At 40.6% G+C, this 14,083-nt stretch overlaps 1 long non-coding RNA gene across 1 annotated transcript; it reads right to left on the bottom strand.

Moving 5' to 3' along the window:
- Positions 1-732: 732 nt before the first annotated feature.
- Positions 733-3,256, bottom strand: LOC134728541 (uncharacterized). The gene is made up of 2 exons (XR_010109056.1): positions 1,957-3,256; positions 733-1,780 (listed from the first exon to the last, which is right to left on the bottom strand). It is a non-coding gene; the product is annotated as an uncharacterized LOC134728541 (long non-coding RNA).
- Positions 3,257-14,083: the final 10,827 nt, after the last annotated feature.

The following is a 14,083-nucleotide window of genomic DNA, read 5'->3' as shown; positions in this document are numbered from 1 at the left end:
ACTGTAATCCCAGCTATTAGGGAGGTTGAGGCAGGAGACACTCTGGAACCCTGGAGGCAGAGGCTGCAGTAAACTGAGATTGTGCCACTGCACTCTAGCCTGGGTGACAGAGTGAGACTCTGCCTCAGAAAAAAAAAAAAAAAAAAATTGAAAAATGCAATAAGATTGACTCTAATGAGAGTAATAAAGAAAAAAATGGAGTAAGAAATAAGAGAAATTAAAAGGGTCACAAATACATAGGAAACAGAACTTTAAAAAATAAAAAATAGTAAAAAATAGTTTAATAAAATAGTGTCCTATTTTATAGAAATAAAGTTTTAAAATTTTGGCCTAATGAACAAATTTTGGGAAAATATATCTTCAAGAAAGTATCAAAATTAAATATAAAATGCAAATATGTTCTGATCATTAAAAGAACAGAATCAAAAATTTAAAGTCTTCCTAGTGAGTTATACTGGCAAGTTCTAACAAACATTGTAATTCCAAATATTCATAAATGCTTCCAGAGAACAGAAAATATAGGGAATTCTCTAACTCATTTTATGAAGTTGATATAACTGTGATATAATACCCAGATACAAGGACAATACAAGAAATAAAATCATAGGCCAATCATATCTATGAATGTAGATGCAATCAAAATACTAATAAATAAAATCCAGAAACATCAAAAAGTGATAATAAATAAGGACTGAGCTGGTTTTACATAAGAAATATATGTTTGGTTTAATGTTTTTTTTTTTTTTTTTCTTTTTTATTGATCATTCTTGGGTGTTTCTCGCAGAGGGGGATTTGGCAGGGTCACAGGACAATAGTGGAGGGAAGGTCAGCAGATAAACAAGTGAACAAAGTTCTCTGGTTTTCCTAGGCAGAGGACCCTGCGGCCTTCCGCAGTGTTTGTGTCCCTGGGTACTTGAGATTAAGGAGTGGTGATGACTCTTAACGAACATGCTGCCTTCAAGCATCTGTTTAACAAAGCACATCTTGCACCGCCCTTAATCTATTCAACCCTGAGTGGATACAGCACATGTTTCAGAGAGCACAGGGTTGGGGGTAAGGTCACAGATCAACAGGATCCCAAGGCAGAAGAATTTTTCTTAGTACAGAACAAAATGAAAAGTCTCCCATGTCTACCTCTTTCTACACAGACACAGCAACCATCCGATTTCTCAATCTTTTCCCCACCTTTCCCCCCTTTCTATTCCACAAAACCGCCATTGTCTTCATGGCCCGTTCTCAATGAGCTGTTGAGTACACCTCCCAGATGGGGTGGTGGCCGGGCAGAGGAGCTCCTCACTTCCCAGTAGGGGCGGCCGGGCAGAAGCGCCCCTCACCTCCCGGACGGGGCGGCTGGCCGGGCGGGGGGCTGACCCCCCCCACCTCCCTTCCGGACGGGGCGGCTGGCCGGGCGGGGGGCTGACCCCCCACCTCCCTCCCGGACAGGGCGGCTGGCCGGGCAGAGGGGCTCCTCACTTCCCAGTAGGGGCGGCCGGGCAGAGGCGCCCCTCACTTCCCCGACGGGGCGGCTGGCCCGGCGGGGGGCTGACCCCCCCACCTCCCTCCCGGAGGGGGCGGCTGGCCGGGCAGAGGGGCTCCTCACTTCCCTGTAGGGGTGGCCGGGCAGAGGCGCCCCTCACCTCCCGGACAGGGCGGCTGGCCGGGCGGGGGGCTGATCCCCCCACCTCCCTCCCGGACGGGGTGGCTGGCCGGGCGGGGGGCTGACCCCCCCCACCTCCCTCCCGGACGGGGCGGCTGGCCGGGCGGGGGGCTGACCCCCCACCTCCCTCCCGGACGGGGCGGCTGGCCGGGCGGGGGGCTGACCCCCCCACCTCCCTCCTGGATGGGGCGGCTGGCCGGGCAGAGGGGCTCCTCACTTCCCAGAAGGGGCGGCCGGGCAGAGGCGCCCCTTACCTCCCGGATGGGGCGGCTGGCCAGGCGGGGGGCTAACCCCCCCACCTCCCTCCCGGACGGGGCGGCTGGCCGGGCAGAGGGGCTCCTCACTTCCCAGTAGGGGCGGCCGGGCAGAGGCGCCCCCCCCACCTCCTGGACAGGGCGGCTGGCCGGGCAGGGGGCTGATCCCCCCACCTCCCTCCCGGACGGGGCGGCTGGCCAGGCGGGGGGCTGATCCCCCCACCTCCCTCCCGGACGGGGCGGCTGGCCGGGCAGAGGGGCTCCTCACTTCCCAGTAGGGGCGGCCGGGCAGAGGCACCCCTCGCCTCCCGGACGGGGCGGCTGGCCAGGCGGGGGGCTGACCCCCCCACCTCCCTCCCGGACGAGGCGGCTGGCCGGGCAGAGGGGCTCCTCACTTCCCGGTAGGGGCAGCCGGGCAGAGGTGCCCCTCACCTCCCGGACGGGGCGGCTGGCCAGGTGGGGGGCTGACCCCCCCACCTCCCTCCCAGATGAGGAGGGAGGACGCTCCTCACTTCTCAGACGGGGTGGCTGCCGGGCGGAGGGGCTCCTCACTTCTCAGACGGGGCGGTTGCCAGGCAGAGGGTCTCCTCACTTCTCAGACAGGGCGGCCGGGCAGAGACACTCCTCACATCCCGGACGGGGCGGCAGGGCAGAGGTGCTCCCCACATCTCAGACGATGGGCGGCCGGGCAGAGACGCTCCTCACTTCCCAGATGTGATGGCGGCCGGGAAGAGGCACTCCTCACTTCCTAGATGGGATGGCGGCCGGGCAGAGACGCTCCTCACTTTCCAGACTGGGCAGCCAGGCAGAGGGGCTCCTCACATCCCAGACGATGGGCAGTCAGGCGGAGACGCTCCTCACTTCCCAGACGGGGTGGCTGCCAGGCAGAGGCTGCAATCTCGGCACTTAGGGAGGCCAAGGCAGGCGGCTGGGAGGTGGTTGTAGCGAGCCGAGATCACGCCACTGCACTCCAGCCTGGGCGCCATTGAGCACTGAGTTAACGAGACTCCGTCTGCAATCCCGGCACCTCGGGAGGCCGAGGCTGGCGGATCACTCGCGGTTAGGAGCTGGAGACCAGCCCAGCTGACACATCGAAACCCCGTCTCCACCAAAAAAATTCGAAAACCAGTCAGGCGTGGCAGCGCACGCCTGCAATCGCAGGCACTCGGCAGGCTGAGGCAGGGGAATCGGGCAGGGAGGTTGCAGTGAGCTGAGATGGCAGCAGTACCGTCCAGCTTCGGCTCGGCATCAGAGGGAGACCGTGGAAAGAGGGGAGAGGGGAGAGGGGAGAGGGGAGAGGGGAGACGGGGGAGGGGGGAGGGGAGAGGGGAGAGGGGAGAGGGGAGAGGGAGCTCTACCTACCACACAGTCCTTCTCTCGGTTTAATGTTATAAAATTTATTTACTTCATCACATTGACAGATTAAAGGAAAAAAACCATCTGAGCATGCTGATTTTACCATTTGCTAATATTCACATGGTAGAAAACTAGAAACAGAGAGGAAATTTCTAAATTGATAAAAGTAGCTACAAATATTTCACAGCAAAGATCATTCTTGATGATGAAAAGTTTAAAGAATTTGCCTTAAAGTCAAGAACAAAGGAGAAATGACCACTATCACCACTTCTGGTCAATATGACCACATTAAAAGAAGAAAAATAATTCATAAGGATGTAAAAGAAGAAAAACTGTGATTAAGTCCAAATGGTATCATTGTTTACATAGAAAACCAAAACCGACTGATTTGTAGAATCAAGAAAGAAGTTTAGCAAGAGTGACAGGTAGAAGAGCTATGTGTAAAATCAATGTCATTCCTAAGTGCCTTTAACATCAATTAGAAAATGAACTAAAAAAGGTACAACTTAGAAAAAGAACCAAAAAAAACCCCCACAAAGTACTTATGAATAAACTTAATCAAAACATTTCCAAAAGCTGAAAAATAAAATAAAAAATTGTATTATATTGTACTTAAAAATTACATAAACTGAGAGAAATATCATATTCATGCAAAGGAAGGTTCAATCATCCCAAACTCAATATAGAAATTTAATGTAATTCCAATAAAAATTAAAAAAAAAATTTTTGGAACTTGCAGTGTGATTTTATAATTTATAAAATCTTATAGGATCAAGAATAGACAAAACCATTTTGAAGAAGAATCAGACACTTATCTTACTAGATTATCAAGACTTTGTTACAGAGTTATAAGTAATACAGTGTCATATTGGTTCAAGAAGAGACAAATAGACTATATTGTCAGGTTTCTCTAGAGGCACAGAACTAATGGGAAATACATATATATAAAAAGGGGAGTTTACTAAGTATTAACTCACATGATCACAAGGTCCCACAATAGGCTGTCTGCAGGCTGAGCAACAAGAAGAGCCAGTCCAAGTTTCAAAACTGAGGAACTTTGAGTCTGATATTTGAGGGCAGGAAGCATCCAGCACGGGAGAAAGATGTAGGCTGGGAGGCTAGGCCAGTCTCTTTTTTCACATTTGTCTGCCTGCTTATATTCTAGCCTCGCTGGCAGCTGATTAGATTGTGCCCAACCAGATTAAGGGTGGGTCTGCCTTTCTTAGCCCATTGACTTAAATGTTAATCTCCTTTGGTAACACCCTCACAGACACACGCAGGATCAATACTTTGTATCCTTCAATCCAATAAAGTTGACAGTATTAACCAGCACATAGACCAGTATGATAAAGAGTATAGAAACAGATCTAGGTATATATGTAATCTCGTGATATGACAAAACTGGTATTGTAGATCAGTGGGTTAAAAAATGACTATTCAATACATTGTACTGAGAAAATTTCTTATCCAAAAGAAGAAACACAAAACAAACAAACAAAAAGAAATAAAATTTCTAACTCACATCATATCCAAAAATTAATTCTAGATGGCTTAAGAATTTTCTTGCGAAAGCCCAAATTTTAAAGCTTATATTAGTAGAAGCAAAGGTACAAATATATATTGGTGACTATGGTGTAAGAAAGGATTTCTTAAATAAAACCTTCAGAATAAAACCTTCAGTGTAAGAAAGGATTTCCTAAATAGAACCTTCAGAATGGAAACCACAAAGGAAAGTCTTGATAAATTAAAATACATTTAAGTTGAGATTTACTTTTGATTAAAAAACACACAAAGCATGGGGCAGGGGGATGGAGACCATCAGGAAAAATAGCGAATGCATGCTGGGTTGAATACTCAGGTGATGGGTTGGTCTGTGCAGCAAATCACCATGGTACACGTTTACCTATGTAACAAACCTGCATATCCTGCACATGTACCCCAGAACTTAAAATAAAACAAAATATAACAAGAAGAGAAACACACACACACACACACACACAAAGAAAATGAAAAGACAAATAACAAATGAGGACAAAATATTTATATTTTTAATACATATATTCAATAAAGATTTGTTGTCTAGAAAATATAACTTCAAATCAGTAAATTCAAATAATCCAATGGAAAGATTGTATGTCTGTGTGGGTGTGTGTGTGTGTTTAGATACATAAACAGAAGCAAAGTCATTAATGCTAATAAAATGGGATAAATAAATGCTTAACCTTAGTAGTATTCAAGTATATAAAACTTAAAATTACAACAGGATAATATTTCACACCCACCATATTGGTAAAACCTAAGAAGTCTGACAATATGCAGTGTTGGGAAGATAAGTAATAGCATGAACTCTATAAGCACTTACCATTGGATAATCTGACATTATCTGATAAAATTGAAGATGTACATATACCATAACTGACATGTGTGTATATTTATACAGTATAGAACTCTTGCATATTTGTTTCAGGAGACATAAGCAGAATTCATAGTAACCAAAATAACTGGAAACAAACCAACTATCCATAAAAGTTGAACACATAAGTTTTAGAACATCATGCAATTGGATACTGTATAACAATAAGAAAGAATGAAATGGAATCTTTCAGAATGACAGAATAAGGAGCTTGGCCGACTCTCTTTTCAGTAAAACAACAATTTAACCAGTGAAAATTGTAAAACACAAAAATGTAAAGTCCATGGAAATTGTATTAGTACATACAGCAAATGAGGAAATACTCAATCAACAAAATCAACTAAATATTGGTAAGAATCTAGCAGCATAGAAAAAGGATCATACACCATTACCAAATGTGATTTATCTCAGGAATGTAAGATTGGTTCAACATACAAAAATTAATCAATATAATACAACATACTATTAAAATAAAGGACAAAATAATAGGTGCAGAAAAAGCATTTGAGAAAATCCCAACCAGGAAAAGAAAGAAACTTTCTCAACCTGACAAAGATCATGAGGATCATGTATGAAAAACCTGCAACTTACATTAGGTTTAATGGTGAACACCAGCATGTTTTCTTTCCCTTTAAGATTAGGAACAAGACAAGGACATCCATTCTTGCCACTTTTATTCAATACTGTGTTGGAAGTTCTAGCTAGAACAATTATGCAAGTAAGAGAAAAAGACTTCCAGATTGGAGACAAGGAAATAAAACTACTCTATTTGCAGTTGACATGATTTTTTTGCATTTAAAAAATTTTACAGAATCTATTAGAAACTATCAGAACCAATAATCAAATTAAACAAGAGTCCATGATACACAAATAATATAAAAAATCAATTGTATTTCTATAGAAAAGTAACAATTTGAAAATAAAATTTTAAAAACAATTCAATTTGCAATACCCTCAAAATGAATAAAATACTTAGAAATAAATTTAACAAAATAGTGCAAGATTTGTACACTGAAATTTTAAGGAAAGCCTCCATAAGTGGAAAGACATTTACATTCATGAATTGGAAGATTTAATATTCTTGTCAATACTCCCCAAATTGACCTACAGATTCAGTGCAATCCCTATCAAACTGCTAGCTGGCTTTTTGCAGAAATTGAAAAGCTGACCCTAAAATTCTTATGGAAATATAAGGAAATCAGAATAGCTAAAACAATCTTAGAAAAGAATAAGGTTGGAGGACCCACATTTCCCAACTTCAAAACTTACTACAAAGTGTACTCAGTACTTACTTTATATCTATTACAACAGTAATCAAGATAGCATGGTACTGGCATAAAGATGGCTATATTGATCAATGGAATGAAAATGAGGTCCAAAAATGAACTCTCACTTTTATTGTTAATTAATTTTTGAAAAGGGTGCTAAGACAGTTACATGAGGGAAAGTATAGCCTTTTCAGCAATTGGTGCTGTGACTACTGGATATCCACTTGGAAAAGGATTAAGTTAGACCTCTGCACCGTGCACAAAAGGAATGCAAAATAGATCAAAGACCTAAATGTAAAAGTTTAAACTATAAAAGTTTTAAACAAAAAATAGGAGTAAATCTTTCTGACTTTGAGTTTGTCAGTTTTTTAGCTATAAGACTAAAAGATAACTAAAAGAAAACAACAGATAAATTGTACTTCCCCAGAATTAAAAAATTTTGTCCTTTAAAATGTTGTGCTTCTCACCATGAAGAAAGTGAAAAAAAAAAAAAAAACCCACAGAATGGGAGAAAATTTATCAGATGGGGACTTTTATATAGAATACAAAAAACTACTCAAAACTCTAGTAAGACTAATCCAGCTTTAAAGTGGTTGATATACTGCCGCAGGCATGCACACGTGTGCAGAAACCTCTGTTGACCACTGCCAATGGTGGGCATGTGCAGGAACCCCCTGCTGCTCACCACCTCCTTGCTAAATCATTTTTGCTGGCATGCTTCACAGCAGTGTTGTTGCCAGCAGACTGGGAATATCTTGGCCCCGCCAGCACAGCAGATGCTTAACCTCAAGGGGCCAGAGAAAATAGCTGCAGGCCTGGTCTCATCCCTCAAGGCTTAGAACATGAAGTCCAGGAGTGCTGAGCTGAGCATTGGACCCCTGAAATCATCCAGAAATGAGGCCAATTGACTAAACCCAACTTTTACCACAGTCAAATCCTCAAGGGAATCAAAGAATATGAAAGTAAAAAACCCCATCCAAAGGACAACAACTTCAAAGATTAAAGGAACATTGACTCATACAGATGAGAAACAGTGAAACAACTCTGGCAATTCTAAAAGCAAGAGTGTCTTCTTACCTCTAAATGACACACTAGCTCCCCAGTAATGGTTGTTAACCAGACAGAGATAGCTGAAATGACAAACAAATAATTTAGATTCTGGATGGCAATGAAGATCATTGAGATTCAGGAGAAAGTTGAATCTAAGGAATCCCATAAAATGATACAAGAGCTGAAAGATGTAATAGTCATTTTAGGAAAGAACCAAACTGATCTTCCAGAGCTGAAAAACTCACCATAAGAATTTCATAATACAATCGGAAATATTAACAAGAGAATGGACCAAGCTGAGGAAAGAATATCAGAGCTCAAAGACTGGTTCTGCGAATCAACTCAGTCAGACAAAAATAAAGAAAAAAGAGGCCAGGCACAGTGGCTCATCTCTGTAATCCCAGCACTTTGAGAGGCTGAGGCAAGAGGATGGTTCGAGCCCAGGAGTTCAAGACCTATCCAGACAACATAGTGAGAACTATAAATAACAACAACAAAAAAATCTGCCAGGTATAATGGTATGCACTTGTAGTCCCAGCTATACAGGAGGCTGAAGTGGGAGGACTGCTTTAGCTCAGGTGCTCAAGGATGCAGTGATCTGTGATGGCACCACTGCACTCCAGCCTAGATGACAGAGTGAGACTCTGTCTCAAAAAAAAAAAAAAAAAAAAAAAAGAAAAGAAAGAAAAGAAAAAAGAATTTTAAAAAATGAACAAAATGGCTGAGAAATATGAGATTATGTAAAGGAACAAACCTATGACTCTCTGGCAACCTAGAAAGAGAGAGGGGGAGAGAGGGCAAGCAACTTGGAAAATATATTTGAGGATATTGTCCATGAAAATTTCCCCAACCTTGCTAGAAAAGTCAACATGCAAGTTCAGGAAATTCAGAGAAACTCTGCAAGATACTACATAAGACTACCATCCCCAAGACACATAGTCTTCAGAATCTCCAAGGTCAATGTAAATAAAAATATTAAAGGCCGCTAGAGAGAAGAGGCAGATCACGTTCAAAGGGAACCCCATCAGGCTAACAGCAGAGCTTTCAGCAGAAATCTTACAAGCCAGAAGAGATTGGGGGCCTATATTCAGCATCCTCAAATAACAGAAATTTCAAACAAGAATTAAATATTCAGCCAAACTAAGCTGAATAAGTGAAGTAGAAATAAAATCCTTTTCAGATAAGCAAATGCTAAGAGAATTTGTTACCATGAGACTTGCCTTTCAAGAGGTTCTTAAGGGAATGCTAAACATGGAAACAAAAAACTGCTACCTGCCACCACAAAAACACAAACTGTAGTGCTTACTTAGCCCACTGACACTGTAAAGTAACTATACCATCAAGTCCACATAACAACCAGTTAACATAACAACTCACTGATAGGATCAAATCCTCACATACCAATATTAACCTAGAATGTAAACGGGCTAAATGCTCCACTTAAAAGGCACAGAGTGGCAAGTTGGATAAAGAATCAAGACCCAACTGTATCCTGTCTTCAAGAAACCCATCTCACATGCAATGGCACCCATAGGCACAAAGTAAAGGTATGGAGAAAGATCTATCAAGCAAATGCAAAACAAAAGAGAGCAAAGGTTGTCATTCTTATTTCAAACAAAACGAGCTTTAGACCAATAATGATCAAAAAGGACAAAGAAAAGCATTACCTAATGATAAAGGATTCAATTCAAAAATAAGACTTAACTATCTTAAATATATGTGCACCAACAATGGAGCACCCAGTTTCATAAAAACAAGTTCTTAGAGGCATATGAAGAGACTTAGATAACCACATAATAATAGTGGGAGAGTACAACATCCCACTGACAGTGTTAGATCAATAAGGAAGAAAACTAACACAGATATTCAGGATCTAAACTTGATGCTTGACCAAATGGACTTAACAGATATTTACAGAACACTCTACCCAAAAACAAAAGAATATACCTTCCTCTCATCCACACACAGCACATTCTCTAAGATCAACCATATGCTCAGTCACAAAGCAATTCTCAACAAATTCAAAAAACCCAAAATGATACCAACCACCATCTCAGACCACAGTGCAATACAAATATAAATCAATACCAAGAAGATCTCTCAAAACCATACAATTACATGGAAATTAAACAACCTGCTCCTGAATGACTTTTGGGTAAAGAATGAAATAAGGTCAGTAATCAAAAACTGTTTTGAAACTAATGAAAACAAAGACACAACATACCAAAATCTCTGGGCCACAGCTAAAGCAGTGTTAAGTGGGAAGTTACTAGTACTAAACACCTATATCAAAAAGTCAGAAAGATTTCAAATAACCTAACACCACACCAAGAGGAACTAGAAAAACAAGAGCAAACCAATCCCAAATCTAGCAGAGTACAAGAAATAACCAAAATCAGATATGAACCAAATGAAACTGAAACACAAAAATCCATACAAAAGATAAATGAAACCGAAAGTTGCTTTTTTGAAAGAACAAATAAGATTGATAGACCACTACTAGATTAATAAAGAAAAAAAGGAGACAATACAAATAAACACAATCTGAAATGACAAAGAAGACATTATCACCAATCCCACAAAAATACAAAAAACACTCAGAGGCTATTATGAACACCTCTATGCATACAAACTAAAAAGCCTAGAAAAAATGGGTAAATTTCTGGAAATATACAACCTCTGAAGTTCGAACCTGGGAGAAACTGGTTATCTGAACAGATCAATAATGAATTCCAAAATTGAATCAGCGATAATAAGTTACTCTACTATAAAGACACATGCACATGTAAGTTTATTGCAGCACTATTTTCAACAGCAAAGACTTGGAACCAACCCAAATGTCCATCAATAATAGACTGGATAAAGAAAATATGGCACATATACACCATAGAATACTATGCAGCCATAAAACAGAATGAGATCATGTCCTTTGCAGAAACATGGATGAATCCAGAAGCCATCATTCTCAGCAAACTAACACAGGAACAGAAAACCAAACACCACATATCCTCACTCCCAATTAGGAGTTGAACAATGAGAACACATGGACACGGGGGAGGGGAACATCACACACCAGGGCCTGTCGGTGGGTGGGAGGCAAGGAATGCATGCAGGGCTTAAAACCTAGATGATGGATTGATAGGTGCAGCAAACAACCATGGCACATGTATACCTATGTAACAAACCTGCACATTCTGCACATGTATCCCACAACTTAGAACAAACAAACAAACAAAAACTACCAACCAGAAAAAGCCCTAAAGCAGACAGATTCACAGCTGAATTGTACCAGGCATATAAAGCAGAGCTTGTATCAATCCTACTAAAACTATTCCAAAAAGTCAAGGAGAAGGGACTCCTCCCTAACTCATTCTATGAGACCAACATCATTCTGATACCAAACCTGGCAGAGACACAACCAGAAAAGAAAACTTCAGACCAATATCCCTGGTGAAAATGGTCACAAAAATCCTCAACAAAGTACTTGCAAATCAATTCCAGCACACATCAAAAGCTAATCCACCCGGGTCAAGTAGGCTTTATTCTCGAGATGCAAGGCTGTTACAACATGTACAAGTCAATATGTGTGATTCATCAGATAAACAGAACTAAAAATAAAAACCACACAATCATCTCAATCAATAAAGAAAAGGTCTTCAATAAAATTCAAAATCCTTTCATGTTAAAAACCCTAAACAAACTAGGCATTGAGGGAACATACCTCAAAATAATAAGAGCCTTCTATGACAAACCTAGAGCTAACATCATAACTGAATGGGCAAAAGCAGGAAGTATTCTGCTTAAGAAGCAGGACATGACAAGGATGCCCACTCTCACCACTCCTATTCAACATAGTCCTGGAAATCCTAACTAGAGCAATCAGTCAAGAGAAAGAAATAAAAAGCATCCAAATATGAAGAGAGAAAATCAAACTATCTCTCTTCTCAGGTGGTAAGAGTCTATACATAGAAAATCCCATAGTCTCTGCCCAAAGGCTCCTAGAACTGATTAACAACTTCAGTAAAGTATTAGGATACAAAATCTATGTATAAAAACTAGTAGCATTTCTATATATCACCAAGCTGAGAGTCAAATTAAGAAGGCAATCACATTCACAATAACCACAAAAAAAATACCTAGAAATACAGCTAACCAGGGAGGTGAACTATATATACAATGAGAATTACAAAACTCTGCTGAAAGAAATCAGAGATGACACAAATAAATGAAAAAACATATGCTCAAGGACTGGAAGACTCAATATTGTTAAAATGGCCATACTTCCCAAAGCCATTTATAGATTCAGTGCTATTCCTGTTGAATTACCAACCTCATTTTTTATATAATTGGAAAAAAATTATTCTAAAATTCATATGGAAACAAAAAACAGCCTGAATAGCCAAAGCAATAGTTAGCAAAAGAACAAAGCCAGAGGCATCACACTACTCAACTTCAAACTGTACTACATGGCTACGGTAAACAAAACAGCATGGTACTGGTAAAAAACAGACACATAGGTCAGTTGAATAGGTTAGAGAAAATAAGGCCACACACCTACAGCCATCTGATCTTTGACAAAGTTGACAGTAACAAGGAATGGGGAAAGAATTCTCTATTCAATAAATGGTACTGGGATAACTGGCTAGCCATATAGAGAAAATTGAAACTATACTCCTTCCTTTCACTATATACAAAAATAAACTCAAGACAAATCAAAGACTTAGATGTAAAACCTGAAACTATAAAAACCTTAGAAGAAAATATGTGAAATGCCATTCTGGACATAGGCCTTGGCAAAGATCTCATGATGAAGACTCCAAAAGTAGTTGCAACAAAAGCAAATAGTGACAAGGGGGACCTAATGAAACTAAATAGCTTCTGCACAGCAAAGGAAACCACCAACAGAGTAAACAGACAACCTACAGAATGGGAGAAAATAGTTGCAAACTATGCATCCAACGAAGGTCTAATACCCAGAAACTGTAAGGAACTCAAACAAATCAACAAGTAAAAACCAAACAGTCTCATTAAAAATGGCAAAGGATGTGAACAGACACTTCTCAAAGGAAGACATACATGCATCCCACAAGCATGTGAAAAAATGCCCAACACCACTAATCATTAGAGAAATGCAAATTAAAACCACAGCAAGATACCATCTCACACCAATTAGAATGGCTATTACTAAAAAGTCAAAAAATAACAGATGTTGGCGAGGTTGCAGAGAAAAGAGAATGCTTATATACTGCTGGTGAGAATGTAAATTATTTCAGCCACTATGGAAAGCAGTCTGGAGATTTCTCAAACAACTTAAGACAGAATGACCATTCAACCCAGCAGTCTCATTACTGGGTATATACCCAAAAGAATATAAATTATTCTACCATAAAGACACATGTATGCTTATGTTAACTGCAGCACTTTCCACAGTAGTAAATACATGAAATCAACTTAGATGCCCATCAAACAGTGGTTTGGATAAAGAAAATGTGGTACATATACACCGTGGAATAATATACAGCCATAAGAAAGAGTGAAATTATGTTCTTTGCTACAACATGGATACAGCTGCAGGTCATTATCCTAAGCAAATTATGCAGGAACAGAAAACCAAATACCTCACTTTCTGACTTATAAGTGAGTGCAAAACATTGAAAACACATGGGCACAAAGAGGGGAACAATAGAAACCAGGACTTACTTGAGAGTGGAGGGTGGGAGGAGATTGAAGATAGAAAAACTACCTATTAGGTACTATGCTCACTGAAATCATTTGTACATACAATTTACCCCTGTATCAAACCTGCACATGTACTCCCAAACCTAAAATAGAAGTTGGAGGAAAAAAATGGGCAATACTTGGAATAGCCATTATTTCAAAGTAGATACACAAATGTGCCAATAAGCACATGTAAAGATGCTCAACATCCTGAGTCATTAGGGAAATGTGAATCAAAACTACATAAGATAGTACATCACTCCCACAATGATAGTTGCAATTTTAAAAAAATGGTTGTTGGTAAGGTTGTGGAGAAATTGGAATCCTCCATTGCTGGTAGGAATGTTATAGTTGAGAGTTATCTTCC

This window comes from Pan paniscus, chromosome 11, assembly GCF_029289425.2.
Source record: "Pan paniscus chromosome 11, NHGRI_mPanPan1-v2.0_pri, whole genome shotgun sequence".
NCBI classification, from domain to species: domain Eukaryota; kingdom Metazoa; phylum Chordata; class Mammalia; order Primates; family Hominidae; genus Pan; species Pan paniscus.
The sequence above is the reverse complement of the archived record's forward strand: the minus strand, read 5'-3'. Positions and strand labels throughout refer to the sequence as shown.